The 15,341-nt window shown below is 36.0% G+C and overlaps 1 long non-coding RNA gene across 3 annotated transcripts in view; it reads left to right on the plus strand.

The window, feature by feature from the left end:
- The window catches only part of LOC104909825 (uncharacterized), a 145,528-nt gene extending 130,467 nt beyond the window's left edge, over window positions 1-15,061 (plus strand). The window contains exons 4-11 of one of the 3 annotated variants that reach the window (XR_014882240.1): window positions 749-888; window positions 2,858-2,971; window positions 3,230-3,306; window positions 4,572-9,909; window positions 11,032-11,109; window positions 11,457-11,548; window positions 11,872-13,462; window positions 14,037-15,061. This is a non-coding gene — a long non-coding RNA (uncharacterized LOC104909825). Of the gene's footprint in view, window positions 1-748; window positions 889-2,857; window positions 2,972-3,229; window positions 3,307-4,571; window positions 9,910-11,031; window positions 11,110-11,456; window positions 11,549-11,871 lie in introns of all 3 variants that reach the window. The other 2 variants (XR_014882239.1, XR_014882236.1) reach the window with 2 other exon arrangements.
- The last annotated feature ends 280 nt before the right edge of the window (window positions 15,062-15,341 follow it).

Below are 15,341 nucleotides of genomic sequence, written 5' to 3' on the forward strand. Positions count from 1 at the left end.
ATTTTGTGAAATTCAGTTAGCGCCTGTAGAATGCTTTGTTTGGTTAAAGTCTATGAATACTTCTATGAATGCTCATGTTTTCATTGCATGTCTGAACTTAATCTGCTTAAACGTTCTTAATATATTTCCTAGGAGCATAAATCTTAATTTTTTTATACCTTCCCTCAAAAGCTGAACGCTTATCTATGATATGGTCTATCAGCTGATATCATACAAAAGTCTGTGTGTTCCATGGTTTGAAAGAGAATATCACAGTATTGCCAAGATACTGAATCTTCCCCTTCTTTGAACTATACATACTTTGATAATACTATTGATTTTTTTATATGACTAGTATTATCAGGTTGTGGTTCTGAATTTTTGCTTTTTGGTGCTAGCAGTTTATAGCAACAGGCTACAATCATGTAAATTATGTACTAAGAGTGTCTGTTGCATGACTTTCAAGATCTAGATTCTGTGACCCAGTGGTATCCTATAAGATTTGTGGTAAATATGTACGTATTAGGTTGAATTTACAGATTTACCTGTTTTTCTATTGTAAGAATAGAGAAGGTAACAACAAGAAGTCTTGCAAACCATTGAAGTTTACTAAGAAGTGCTAGATTTATTACAGAAGAAAAGTTATGAAAATGTTTGGTTAACTTCATAATGATCCATTGTGCCTCAGAAAAGTGATACATAAAGTAACCAATATCACACTGGAATGACTTTCTAAGTACAGATCTGGATTTCTCTCTACCTCTTGTAGGTTTTAGACATTATAGCAAACATCTTTGCCATCTCAAGGATATACACAGAATGTTTCTGCTTGATATTGTCTGTGAGAAGACCAGGGAAGTTTTCACTGATTCAGCATGAAGCTGCTGACCTCTCCACTGGATGATGGAGGTACATTTATGGAGCACATTTATGCATCGCACATGATATTTGTTGCTTTTCTCAAGATGGCACAAGGCTACTTTTTTGTGGCCACCTATTTGAAAAACTCATACAGGTCTTATCATGAATGAGATTGGCTGCGGTGCTTTACTCTGCTGATATTATATGGAGTTTCATCCTTGGGGACTGAAAACCTTCTCACTAAAGATCACCAGTCCTCTCCTTCCGGTATTTCTTTCTATAGTTTTATACATACAAGTGAAAGAAAGTGACAAATATGGTGACTCAGTATCTTAGAGGAATTTCTTGCACATCGATGAATAAGCCTAAATGGTCACCACCCAAAAACACCATCAAAATTACTTCAAGGATTTCTATGACTCCATTTTATATGAGCAGACTTTGTTCATGCTGGCTAACACCCCGCTTCTAAGTTTAGTTAAGGCAATATCTGAAACACATCTGTTGTGGTTTTATGATTTGCTCCCTTGTGAATCAGAGTAAGAACTTCGGTTTTCAGAAACTCTCATTTATTTGATTTATTATCTTCAATCCCAATTTACTCGTATTTTTGCTATTATAATTTATAAACTAAGTTTGTTTTCTTCCTCAGATCATTGCTGCTGGTTTTTTTTTTATTTTCCCTTTTGTTTCCTGTTTGGGCTGGTGGGCTTCTGGGCCTTCTGTCCTCCTGTCATGAACACAGATCTAGAGATAAAACTGTGACATCCCATTTCTCTCTTTCTGACTTTGGAAGTAGATTATTAAAAAATATCCTTCTCTTCTTACCAGCCAATGATGCACATTTATGATCTGTTTGAGCTTCTTCATCCAACCTTCCTAACTTATGGGAAGGAGATGTTTGTTTAGCATTAGCTTCACTGTTCAGCCAATCCAGTAATGAGTATCCACTCTATTGGCTGTTGCGAAGTACAGAATAAACCGTTCTACTTGAACTTATACTCTTCATAATGTCAACATACAAACATATATGAAAATCCCTATATAATTATCTGATTTTACAGGCAAGTTGGAAAAGATTTTTTTTATTGTCTTTTCTGACTTTTCCATCAATACTTAATCCCTGCATTTCCAAACAAAAATGGATGTGTATAAAAAATAGTTTTGATTCAAAGATAATTTTGTTTCAAAAACATTATAAGGTACGAGACAATGCTGAGGAAAATAGACATTTCCTACAAAAGTTATTTTAGATAAACTCGCAAAATGAAAACATTTAATTATTTCAACATACAAATGTATACAAATGCATAATGTAAGAGTTATCCTGACGTGCATAGGGGAATCTCATAGAGAAAAATCTCAGAAAGTTACTTACTATTTTTCAAAGTAAACTATTAGAAAAACAAATACAGGAGAAAAAGTTAAACATATTTTATTACTTCCAGCAATGTACTTCTTTCTTCTGGAGACGAACTCAAATAAGATTCCTCAGGAAGAATATACTGGTGTCTACAAGTTAAATTTCTGATGCCAGTTAGTTAAATTGAGCCTTTAAATACGTGAACTAAAGACTTGATTTTTCTTTACACAAAAGTCTCTTTATATCACTCTGACAGTACAGAAGGGCTGTAAAACAAGTAGCGCAATGAATGCCTGACTAAATGCTTACTGGCACAAACTGGAACAGTGAAATGAAAATTAACCTCCCCAATTTTTTAAAGTATTTTTATAAATGGGAAGTGTTATGACTGTCATGAAAATCACTAACAACAAAAGAATAGAAACAAACTCACTAATGTTTATTTCATTTTTATGACAGAAGATTTCAGAAATTGATTGAAGCTGTGAAAAAATAAAAGATGAGTGCAAAGGCTTCTGTGGATTTTGCCTACGAATGGTTTTCTTTGTTTTTGGAGAAGTTGCAACATGAAAATAAGTATTTATGATAGAAATGCTGACATAACATTACTAATAGCACCTCTAACAGAGATTGTTACAATGTGTATTTACTCAGGTGCAGCATTAAATAAGAGATGTGAACTCACCATAGCAACTCCTGCATCACATTGCAGATATGCTGCTTCTAAGATACAGCAAATGTTTCTGAAGAAATGTATCTGAATATGAGGTAAACATCTATCAATTTCAAGTTATTTTTCAAAATACTTTGCTATACAGGATAACGAAAAGTGACGTAGCTTGATGTTATGTAAATTACTGATTTATGACTAGACTTTGCCTTTTGTTGTCCCATGATTATTGCCTCAAAATGTAATTTTAGGCAGCTCCCCAATCTCTGCGAGCAAAATAGTGGCAAGAGCTTTACTGAGCTTCTCCAGAATGTCCCTATGAATTCTTAAGCAGGAGTCTCACTTGTCCTTTTCAGGCCTCCTTCTGATGTCCCTGCACAAATACTACTGTTCACCACAAGAGATCCAACAGAATTATATGAATTCATCCAAGGTGAGAAATAGGTTTTCTGCTGAACTGTTTTGCAGCTCAATTTTAAATTTACAACTGTTTTCCCTTTGTTATCTATTCAGTTTGAATTTTATTCTCTAATAAGTGTTTGTTTTGTTTGACCTTACTTAGATTGGATTTCCATCCTATACATGAGCAAAATGTCTTTTTCGTTTGTTTGCTTGTTCATTTAAACGTTTAATCCTTTTAGTGAGTCTCCTTTAACTGGTATAAGCTTTTCCTGTGTTGAGTTTAATTTTGGCACTTTTACTTTGGAGGCATTTTCTTTAATGCATCCAGTATTACTTATATCTTAATAAAAAGGTTTTAGATTGCTACTGATGTATTACCAACTTCATCTTGACCAAAATTCTTGCTAGCATGCCTGTTTATATCATCAAAAAAGCAAGATTTTCATGATGTCTCGTGGGTTAGCATGCCTGCTGCAAAGCAACTTTTGCAGTCAGTCCTTCCATGTACTTTACCCAACAATCCATAGCAGACTGCTTCTGGAAGGAGAAGTAAGTGATTACATCTGCTTTGATCTTTTTTTGATATTAACCAACCGTAATTTCTCTTCCCAGATCTCACTTGTACAGGGGATCACACATTTTCTCACATCATCTAAGACTGATTAAGAAGATTAACAATACTCTTATTTTTTTTGTCTTCTCTTTTTCTTTTCTCCTGCATTTATTTCTGTGGGATCTTCTGTCAATGCTGGCCAGTTTTCCTGGGAGACACATGAAACATCTTTAATCAGTTTGTTGTGTGCTCAAGGGCTAAAGGCTTCTTTCCCTAGCCCATGGGGACAAAGTGGAGGAAGAGGAGACAGAGGAAATTGCTAGTTCTACTAAGTTACTACTCGTATAAAGGCTTATCTGGTTATCTTTTCTTGCTTTTTCTCCTAAGTCTACTTTAGCCTACTTGCACTAAAAGAACTAACTAATTTGTCAGTGAACAGGATATCTGAAGACATCTACTCTTTTTTTTTCTGAAGAAAGGAAAAGGGTGTTGTTCAAAATAGTGGCTCACAATGGATACAAAAATGCTTTGCATTTGTGATTGTTGATGGCCAACACAGTAAGATGAACCATAATGTACCTAGATGCCAATTGTCAATAGAAACACAGAGCAATATACCTACAGATTTCTTTTACAGAATATCACAAAACTAATAAAAACTAAGAGTGTTGCATGAATTGTCTGTGGGCTTAACCTCTGAACTTTTATCCAATGTAATCATCAGTAGCACTTACTTTCTACAGTTCATGGAAGAAAGCACTGTACTTCATGAAAAACATCAACAACACTTGAGCACTTCAATACTGCTTCAGCTCCAATGTCAGTTGAAGGCCAAATGAGAGATCTCTGCAACCCTTTAACACCTTTTGGTTGTGTGGACAATAGACACTGAATCCTGGGCTTGTCCCAGATACCTATGTCCACAATTATATTAAAATAATATAATGCTGTAATCTTTCAAAAAACATGAATCTGACAAGCATTATTTTTAATCTTAAGGGAACACTAAGAGTTCATGTGCCATTTTAATTAACATTTTATTATATTTCAGGCCTTCCAAATTTCAACAGAATAAATTGCATGGGGAACATAATTAGTTATATTATACATAATAACACAGTAAGTGACTGAGTTTAATGTATTTGGGACCAGCAAAGAGATAAAAGATGCTACTGCAAAATATGTAGGTATGTTCAATATACTGAAATTTCTCTGAAATGTCCAAATTCAGAAAAGCATATACAATGATATAATCCAGCAGTTATTGTTCAGATGTACTCTAGATTTATGCCCTCTGTTTAATATTCTGAACTCTGTGTTAGAAATATTTTGTCTCAGATATTAATAGTGAAAAATCTTGAGCAATGTTAAAACAAATTACTCTGTTAAAATATCACTTATCAGTCTATGAAAATGTCACTGCTTTTGCCAGAAAAAAAATTATGTGAAAATCGATCAACCTTTGTAGTGCTCTAAACAGACATAATTAAATAAATCTAAAATAAATCTAAAAAATTAAATAAATCTAAATAAATCTAAAAAAAATTAAAACAGATATTAACATGCAAAAGTTCTATGTTCTTTAATAATTATTTAAATGAATTCTACTAAGCAGTATAACCTATTTTTTCTGTAATATTCTCAAAATACAAGTTTTAAAGAAACCAGGATCTTCCTAAATGTTGAAGTCATGAGAAGAATTGTTTGAAACAGGCTCAGACACATTATTCTTTATAATTTCTGGTTTGTCAGAGTTGAGGTAGGAGTAAGAATAGCAGTATATCCTTGGTTAAAGTGCCCTTGCTATTACTGAGAAATATATGCCAACAGACACAGATTAGGGTTAACATGGTGCTGCCCCCAAATTACTGAAATTTATGTCTTTGAATGTACATTCTTCTTCATGCTCAAAGTGATGTTTTTTCTATGTTCAAAAATCACAGACTTGTGTGAACTATCGGACTTTTATATATATATGGAGAATGAAAAAGTTTACTATCATGGAATACAGTTTTAATAGCTTCTTTATGGCTAAAACTGATTTTTAGCTTACTGATGAATGTTTATCACTGCCTTATTTTACCAATAGCTTTCAATTATTTTGAATTTCCAGACTTCTAATGACTTCTAAATAAATAGGAACTGTTTAGTGAAGTTTATTCTACTGTCAAAATCCTTGCTTTTATATATCTCAGAAACTCTAATCAAGTTAAAAGGTTAAAACTACTGCTGCATTCCATAAAGCCCTTTCTGCCATACTGGAATTGCCAATCTCTTCCTGTTTGCTAACCAGTGAACTATCCATTATTTTGACACGCTCCTTTCATTTGTCCTGAGAATTCATGACATTCTAAAATAAGAAGATTCAGGAAGGTCTTCTCCCATGGTACAGAAATGCAAAAACCTGAAGTATAATGAGGATATTTTTAATAACAAAATTGGAGATTTAGTTAATGACTCTGAGTGTATATACATACATGTATATGTATACATACAAAATAAACGAACATATTTCTTCCCCAAATATGTTTAAAAATCTTATGTAGAAATCTCCTCATGAAGTGCATCCATTTCAAATATAATTTATTTCAATTACAGCACTGTTTCCCTACTGTGTTTTCTATTTTCTTTCTCTCATGGAGCATTATTTATGTTCACAGCAAGTGGTGATCCCTAGCAGTAGAAGGGATGATTCCCAGCAATACTGTGTGTTCCACGCCCCAGACCCGAGCAGCCGTGACCATGGCTTGTAAGCCTATCTCTCCCCTGCCTTAGCACCTGGGTGCTTCTGGGTGTATCTCAACTCTCTATATGCCCCAGAAATCTGCCCACTGCAGACCCCAGAAGGACAGATGCCTTTCCTCCCAGAAGTACTGCACTAGGATGCATTTAACCTCTGATTATTACTGTTAATGTGTACAACACTTGCTGCTATTCTGCTAGGGAAATGCCACTAAAGGGTGCCTATGCCAGGATTTACAGTGCTCTTTCCAGCTACATTATGGTTCAAAATTTTCTTTGAGATGCTCATGATGCTCAGTTTTGACTGTGCTGTTGGCCAGCCTAGGGATAATGTAAACCATGTTCCCATGGTCATAAAATTTATTGCAGAGCACCTGTTCCTTAGCTTCCCATTTTCTCTAACCCTCCCTTCCAAGCAATAATACCTCTGCAATTCTGGTTCTGTGGAGAGGGTACCCTTTGTTTCCTTTTTCTCAGTGGTGTCTATTGGTCTTGGCATTGGCCTGCTGATTGTCTCTCATCGTGACATCCCCCACGAGTTTACTAGATACTGAAAACTAGAAATTGTTGGTTGTAGTTCTCAGATGACTGAAATAATAATGCAAACTGAACTGAATAGAAAATAATAATAATTTAGATTATGATTAAAGATCTAGGTTTATACACTCACTGTAGTTGTAGACATATAAGTAGCTTATCAATGCTGGCTATGATTTCCCTGCATTGACCTGCATTGAGATCCTTGTGTTTAACAGTCATGGGGATATATCTGTGCTGTTACTCGTCCTTGTCAACACAAATCACTAAACCCTCAACAACCTGTATCTAAGTGAGTCAAAGGTTTGCTTATATGGCTATCCAAACAAGTGTGACAGAATTGTGCCATTTTCTGTAACTAGTGACAGTCAGAGGTGGGACATGACCAGCAAACACGCTCGGCTCCCTTTGAATCCATGGTCTGAATAGACAAGGTTCTATTTATAACTGCATTTATTAAAAATGGGATTTGGCATGAGTACAGGCTGTCGCTTGGACTTTGATCTCTGATCTGAAGAGGAGGTCTCAGTCTCAACCTCTTCCCTGCATGAAATGGCAGCCACAACAGTGAGCCATGGAAATATCACATCTCACTATTCGTATTGCTATAGATATTCATTGGGTACACCATATCATTAAAAATCAAGTCACATCCCTCAGCCTTTTAACTTTGCATCACAAGAGTTTATATCTTGACTTTTCTTCCACCTGCCTTGCTCCTGATTAAAAGAATCTGTTCCAAATATTATGAAATGTCATTAAAAATTACTGTTTTATATTGCTTAAAATTTTATTTTCCTTAAAATCTCATTTCTAGTTTTCTTTCTGAAGAAAAGTTGGTGTCATCTATGTAAAAATTAAGTGTCAGCATTTATGTGGTTTAGAGGAATACCACAAAACTTCCACTGTTACTTTCTTAGATTTATGGACAAGATGACAATTTTTTTCTAGTTCTGTGTTTGTGTGGTGCTTTCATTTACAGTATTTGAAAAGAATGATTATTTCCGTTTTGCGGTAAATATTCTTTTTGACATCACATAGTAATTCCTTATCAATGGCCTCTGAAATTAGTGAGCCTTAGAAATGGATATAGTATTGTATAGCTTACTGCTGAGTATAAAATTCATACCAGTCAAGAGAATGGAAAACACTGAGTCCTGGACAGATTTAGGAAACAGCTAAACCTGTCCCATCGATTTACTGATACAAACGGTCCATTTTAAATATTGTATTTCAAAGTCACATCTCTCAATTCATATTTCTTCCCCTACTTCATTTTCTTTAAAATTTTACTTTCAGCTACTTGATTTAAAGGAAAAAAGGAATCAAATTCTCTTCATTTATCTATTTTTTTACTGGAAATATTTTGGATAATTTCTTTTTGCTCTCGTTTTCCCTGCCAGTGCAGTAATTTTTGCATAGAATATCATTATGGATATATTTTACAATGTAGTAATGAGTAACACAACACAAGCACATCCATTCTCTTAATTAAATGAGGTATAGTTCTTTGGCTGAAACAAGCAATAATATTATTTATAACTCAAATTACATTATATAAAGTGTGCTCTCATCTATAAAGAGACTGTAAATGACATGGTAGGGTTCCGTGTTTGCTTTATTACTATTTTTTTTCTTCCCAGTGACTTTCTTGTAGACCTCTCTTAATTTACAAATAAAACCATGACTTTCTTGATTGCCAGCAATGAAAATTCATCCAGAGATCTTAGATCAAGCTGTGTTCCTTGTGGTTTATGCCAAAATAGACTCCGGTTCACCTCCTCAGCACTGAGGTGGCTCTTGGAGGGCTGGTGGGAACAAAAAGCAATAACAGTTCTTTTGCCAGTAAAAAGATGAAATGAACAAATTCTCTCAGAAGTAGGAAGACACCAGTTTTCAGGTCAGCTTTATAGAAAACAGCTGTTGTTTGAAACAAATGCTCATAGCAGGGCTGAGTGGAAAGGTCAATTGCTTGATGTTCCTCTGCAGCCTTCCCTTGTTTCTTCTCCCTTTTGATCATTCCAGCTCAGCACGCATTCACAGCGATTCCTGAAGCTAAGCAGCTTGTGGTTTGGTTGCACAGCCTTTTTCCCTGGTGGAAGTGCTGGACTTGTGTTTCTGCCCTCTCCTAATTCCTGGCATGATCATACTTGTATTGGTACGACTGTGTCTGGGGCTGCTCCATGCATTTGATGGAACTGATTTTTGTGGTAGTTATTGGGCTCATTGCTTTGGAGCCAAGTCCCAATACAAGTCTACCAACAGACACATTGGCAATTCTATCTTACTATCCTTCTATTGGCTATTCTTGCTTCAGGATTTGTGGGATATCAGGTGAAATCTAGGGAAAGCAGTTTCCCAATTATTTTTCCCAAATCCCAACTGAAGATGAAATTGTGCTCAGTTCTTCTCACTTAACTGTAAAACCCTCAAAATTGTATGTTTTTTTTTTTGTTGTTGTTGTTGCTGGTTGTTTCTTTTTTTCTTTTCTTTTTTTTTTAAAGTCACTCTCCCACATCATAATTGGCAAATTATACCTTTGCTGTGTCTGATGGAAATACCATGCTTTGGGATGATCTATGAAGGTTGAGTTCTGCCATGCTGATGGAGTGTTTACCTTCCTTTGGGAACTTGGCATCCCAGTGGGACCCAGACACAGGACCTACTGCTCTCCAGCCATGGACCCATGATGGGAGAGAGGCTCCTCCTTGCGCAGCACAGGGCAAAGAAGTGTGGACATAGCACAGCCTTTTTTAAAATCTGCAACTTAATGGGACTTGTACAGAAGTGAACACATTCACAGTAAATACATAATCTCTTTTTACCTCTTAGATCAATGTAATTTATGTATTATGGCATCTGTTATGTAAGATCTGTTGCAAGAACTTCTGATATCTGATGAATAAGGGGCAAAGACTAAGTTTAATTTTGAATATTCGGGGTTTAGTGCATTCTGTGGTAACCTCCTCCCAGGTTTATTGCTCTGGCTATACAATTGCAGATGATCTCTTTCTTTGACTCATGGCAAAGGGGTAGTCACTAATTGCCCTGAGGTTGCAAGCTCTGTATGGTAGTAGCTATACAAGTTTAATCAAAGGATACTCCTTAGGTCTAAGTGCCAAAATTCAAATAATAACAGACCAATGTCCTTTTGATTAGGATGAACTGCACCTTTACATTATTAGAGGCAATCTTTGCATTATATGAGTTGTGAGTTATCTAAATTAGAACGATCCTCAGAATCAAAATTCTCTCCTTAGCTTGATTTTTAATATTCTTATTACATCAGCACCCATTTTGACATCATACAAACTGGTCAGTGATCAGCAAGCTTAATCTGGTTCATTTGATTCACATGTGTTGAGTTGTCTCATGGGGGTTAACTGAAGCACTAATAAGAATGATATAAACAGGGTTACTTAATTCTTGCCTAGACAGTGTTAGATCATTTGATTAGATTCTTTTATTCCCTTCAAGGCCACCAAAAGAACAAATTAACAAAGACTCACAAATATCTAGTTTGATCTACAATCAAATTTACAAACCACATACATTTCAAGGGAGAAAAGTAAAAAGGCTTTTTAACATGAAGAGCGTAATGCTCTTAATGACAGAATGAGGACAGAGACATACTAATAGATTAGTATAATTAATTAGGCAACTTAAAAAAATATGAAAATTGCATTCATAAGGGAGTAAATTCTGCATACTAATGGAATATTTTGCATGTATTATTTGCAAATTATATTTTTCCTGAGGAAAAATGAATGTGTGCTCATTTAGTTAAAAGATGCATCTAACTACACACATGAGAACATTCAGAACAGATTGAAGGACACCAGAAAAATCGATTGTAACATTTCATGACTTCTTATTTATTGACATGGCAATTCAAATTTTTATTATTTTAATCTCTCTTTACAGGTGAAATGCAGTCTGGGAAGACAGATAATACATACTCAATTGCTACTCATCATTTTACTGATGGATAGTCTAGAAGAGGTAATTTTTCTATTAGTATAAATATATATTGCATACAAAAAGCTTTATGAAAGAATGTTAAGGTTTGTGGAGTAATCTCTCCACATCAAAGAACACTTCTAGCAAGGATTGCACCTGGAAGTATGAACTTTGTGGAAAACCTAACAATCATATCATGATGGGTATTAGTCAACAAAGAATATACAAAACCATCTCTCCTCCCTCCTCTCCTCTCCTCTCCTCTATTCTCCTCTATTCTCCTCCCCTCTCCTCCCCTCTCCATTGTACCTTTTGTTCTATAATTTCCTATATTCCGTTGCTGCAGTAATTGACTGAAATATTGGTAAATTAAATTACTTGTCCCACAGACAAATCTCGGCAATTGCTCCAGACAGTGCAGTTAGAGGTGACCAACTCTGAACAGTCTTCCAGTGTGCACAATTTGCCGAGCAAACATGAGGTAGGGAGTAAAATCATTTATTTTGACTGAATAAACAATAGCTGTGGTTGGAATAAAGATTCAGTGAATTAAGGTTAAGCATGCAACCTTTGGCATTTTCTGCCTCTTGGGTAAATAGCTATTACACTTTGCTCATTTGATTAAGTATTGCTTCTAAGTCACCTTTTTTATTTTGCTCTTTAAAAATCACACCAAAATTAGCCAATATGAAAAATTTGCATCTTTTAGCGCTTTAAAATTAATTTATTTTTGGGAAAGCGTGATTTTTTTTTACATTCAGTCCAGGCAGATATCTACCACTTTGTTTTGCTCAAACTTTCCAGGAGCCCAAATGGAAATTTTTAGGAAGAGGAAGTTTTTTGACGCTGCTGGTGTGTGGTAATACAGCAGAAGCAGATAAGGCATTGTTGCGGCATTCTGAGCTAATGTGTTCCAGCACCTATATCATAGAATCATAGAATCATAGAATGACCTGGGTTGAAAAGGACCACAGTGATCTTCTAGTTTCAACCCCCCTGCTATCTGCAGGTTGCCAACCACCAGACCAGGCTGCCCAGAGCCACATCCAGCCTGGCCTTGAATGCTTCCAGGGATGGGGCATCCACAACCTCCTTGGGCAACCTGTTCCAGTGTGTCACCACCCTCTGTATGAAAAACTTCCATCACCTTTACACTTGGAAAACCAGTCTGTGTTTTCCTTTGGGAATCTTTCATGACTTTTTTTTTTTCCTCCCCTGAGCCCTTCCTTGTAGCTCTCCTGTGGTTTTTTTTTTTTTTTTCTTCTTTTTTTTTTTTTCTGTGAATATATGTTAGTAAGAAAGATATGATAGCATCACTTGGTGGACAAAGGAAAAGTGAGGTGGTTATATACAAAAGTAGAAACATGCAATAAGAAGATGGTGGAACAGATTGAGGAAGATAAGCAGGCTGTAACTAAATTCAGGCTGATATTGGAATGAGACAAAAAGAAAATATTTGATGTGTGCCTGTGGTAACTATCAATATTAATATGAATTTGTAATGGTTGTTAGAAGCATAAAACTAGGTGAATAAAAATTGATCATAGGATTTATACAAACCATTATGGTGATTTAAATCCCTATGATCAGTGTTTACTTATGTCTTTGGGTAGAATAATGAACCTTTAATTGCAGGCAAGCAATTTTATGTCAGAATAAATCACAACTTGAGTGCAGCGATTCCATTTATCCAACAATGCAGTTGATTTTGGCGCTCATTCAGCTTTCTTTAAATTAAGTTTTAATGCAAAGCATCTGAAGCACACTTAATAAAGACATTAGATACAATTCATATACAATGAAATGGTCCCCTATCCTCCCTTTATTTCTTTTAAACCCAAACGGAGCTTATTTTTACAGTAGAGATCCATTTTTTGATCTCTAAACCAAGGGAAACAATGAGCCAAACAAAACAAAACACACATGCAACAAAGGTGGTTGATTTCTGAGGCTGAAAGGGTAAAATGCAGAATGAATTCTTGTTCCAGGAATATTTAGTTAAGCATTCAGAAATGTTGTTTTCTAAAGGAATTATACAGATTAAATGGTCTGGAACAATATCATATCAAATGACTGATGAGCGTATTTTAAAAACAGAAGATCTTAATTTAGAATGGAAAAGAAAATTATGTTTTAGAATTTATTTTTTCTAGTTTCAGTGTATGTTAAACAAGATATGACCTGTCCTGAACTTGAGACTCACTTGAGAAGTAATACAAAATGCTATTAAATACAGGCATGCTAACAGGACAGCAAAATCCCATCTCTGTCAATGCTGAGACTCCTGAATGTCTCAGGCAGCCCCTGCTGGAGGTCCAGAGCTAGCAAATTCTCTTTGTGTATTACCAGAAGACTGTCAAACACCTGAAGCAGGATGAACTGGAGATCTTATAAGGTTTTTTTTTTTTTTTTTTTTTTTTTAAACAATTTAAAGTCAGATTTTGTGACCTTTGCAGTGCAACTGGAAGAGCACATGTGTATTCATGGGAGATGTTCTGGGGATTGAGTGAGACACTGCTGAGGAGAACCTGGGGTATGGAGGTGATGGTGGGAGCTGCTGATGTCCAGTACTTTGGAGCTGGCCATCTCACCTCAAATATGTGGCTGTCTCTGGTGAAGAGATAGGAGCACTTTTGTGCACCTGTGTTAGAGTCACTGGGGTGACAGCACTGTCTTCCTCCCATTGAGGAGGATGAGTTGAAGGGGATGGGGCTGGGGACGCCACCAACATCAACTGTCATGCTTGGCATGCGGGCAGCTGAGATCATAGTGAGGAGCCTCTGTCCTGGTTCTATCAATATTCCATATTATGACATCATGAGACAGGCTATTTGGGTGCAAAGGCACAGTGCACTACAGAGCTGTGTTTCCTGGTTTCTCTAGCAGCCTCACATGAGTTCTGAACTCTCTGAGAGGAAGATACTCTGGGATGTACTGCACTGGGTGAAGGGTTCTCATGTCTCTTCTAGGAGGTGAACCATGGAGGGCTTGCTGATAAAGTCTCAGACTGACTCTCCTCTGGCTTTATTTTTGGTTTGTTTTGATATATTGGTCTGAATTATTCTGTGTTATCTCACATTTCTTTTAATAAATTAGTTTCTCCTGTCTCAGTTGGGTTTTTTCCCTCTTCCTTCCACCCCCCTCCCTTTCTCCCAAGGGAAGGGGGATGTGTCATGTGATTAACTCTTCAAATCATGACAGCCTCCCTGCCAACTGCAGGGCTCAGCACAATTTCAATTTGCTGTGTTGTAATGCCACTGCCCCAGCAGCTGTCAGAAGCATCTCAGCTTTCCAGATATCAAGCAGAGAGATGTCTGGCAGCAGAAAGCTGAGCATCTTCACCAGCCTTCTGTCCTTGTGCCCTTTACAGAAACTGCTTCATGCTCTGAAAAATAGGAACAGGTTAAAGCATTCCTTAGGAGAATGGGGCAGGTTTTGATCAGCATGCTGGTTAAAAAAAATGCATGTTTTGGGGGGGTTTATTGTGCAGCTGTTAATGTTTCTGTCAGAATTATCAATATTTGCTTAGACTAGGAATGGAAAACCGTAAGACAAAAGTCAGTTATCGATGCTACAAATCAAGGAAAGGCAATTACAGTGTCCTTCCAGAAAATAACAATCTAAAGAAAACAAGGTAGTTCTAACTTTGTATATGATGTGGGAAGTAAATCAGAGGATATTAGGCAACACTGTCTAAAAATATATTCTCAGGTTCTAGTGGCTGATATTTGATAATGGCAAAAAAAATCCCCTACCACCAAGCACCTAGCCTCCTAAAAATTACATTGAAGTTGGTAATAAATTGCAAATGCTTTGCTTAGTATTGAAGACGTGAACAGGACATGTCTACTGTTTTGTACTGCCTCATTTACTAATCATGCTATCTGCAATGCCAAATTACATGTAAGTTTTTGTTTGTTTTTTATTAGACTTGGGAAATAGGCGAGCATTCAGAAAGAAATCCTGAAATAAAAGATTTATCATTTCTGTTTCAGTTTAAGATTTATTGTATCATCAAAATATTGTCACTGGCAGCAACTGGATAAGACAATGAGGATGAACTTCATTTTCTAGCATTATCAGAGCAAGGTCCTTCACATACAGAAGTCACTTTAAAAATAATGCCTCCTATTTATTTCCATGCAAACTACAGCAATGAGCACAATAACATTATTTGGTAACACAAATTCTCAGCTACAAAATATTTTTCAACACAGTTACCACCATCAGCTGTGTGTTTTTACCAGTGATAAACAAGAGCCTGCATGCCATGG

The sequence above is a fragment of the Meleagris gallopavo genome, chromosome 1 (assembly GCF_905368555.1).
Source record: "Meleagris gallopavo chromosome 1, MGAL_WU_HG_1.1, whole genome shotgun sequence".
NCBI lineage: Eukaryota > Metazoa > Chordata > Aves > Galliformes > Phasianidae > Meleagris > Meleagris gallopavo.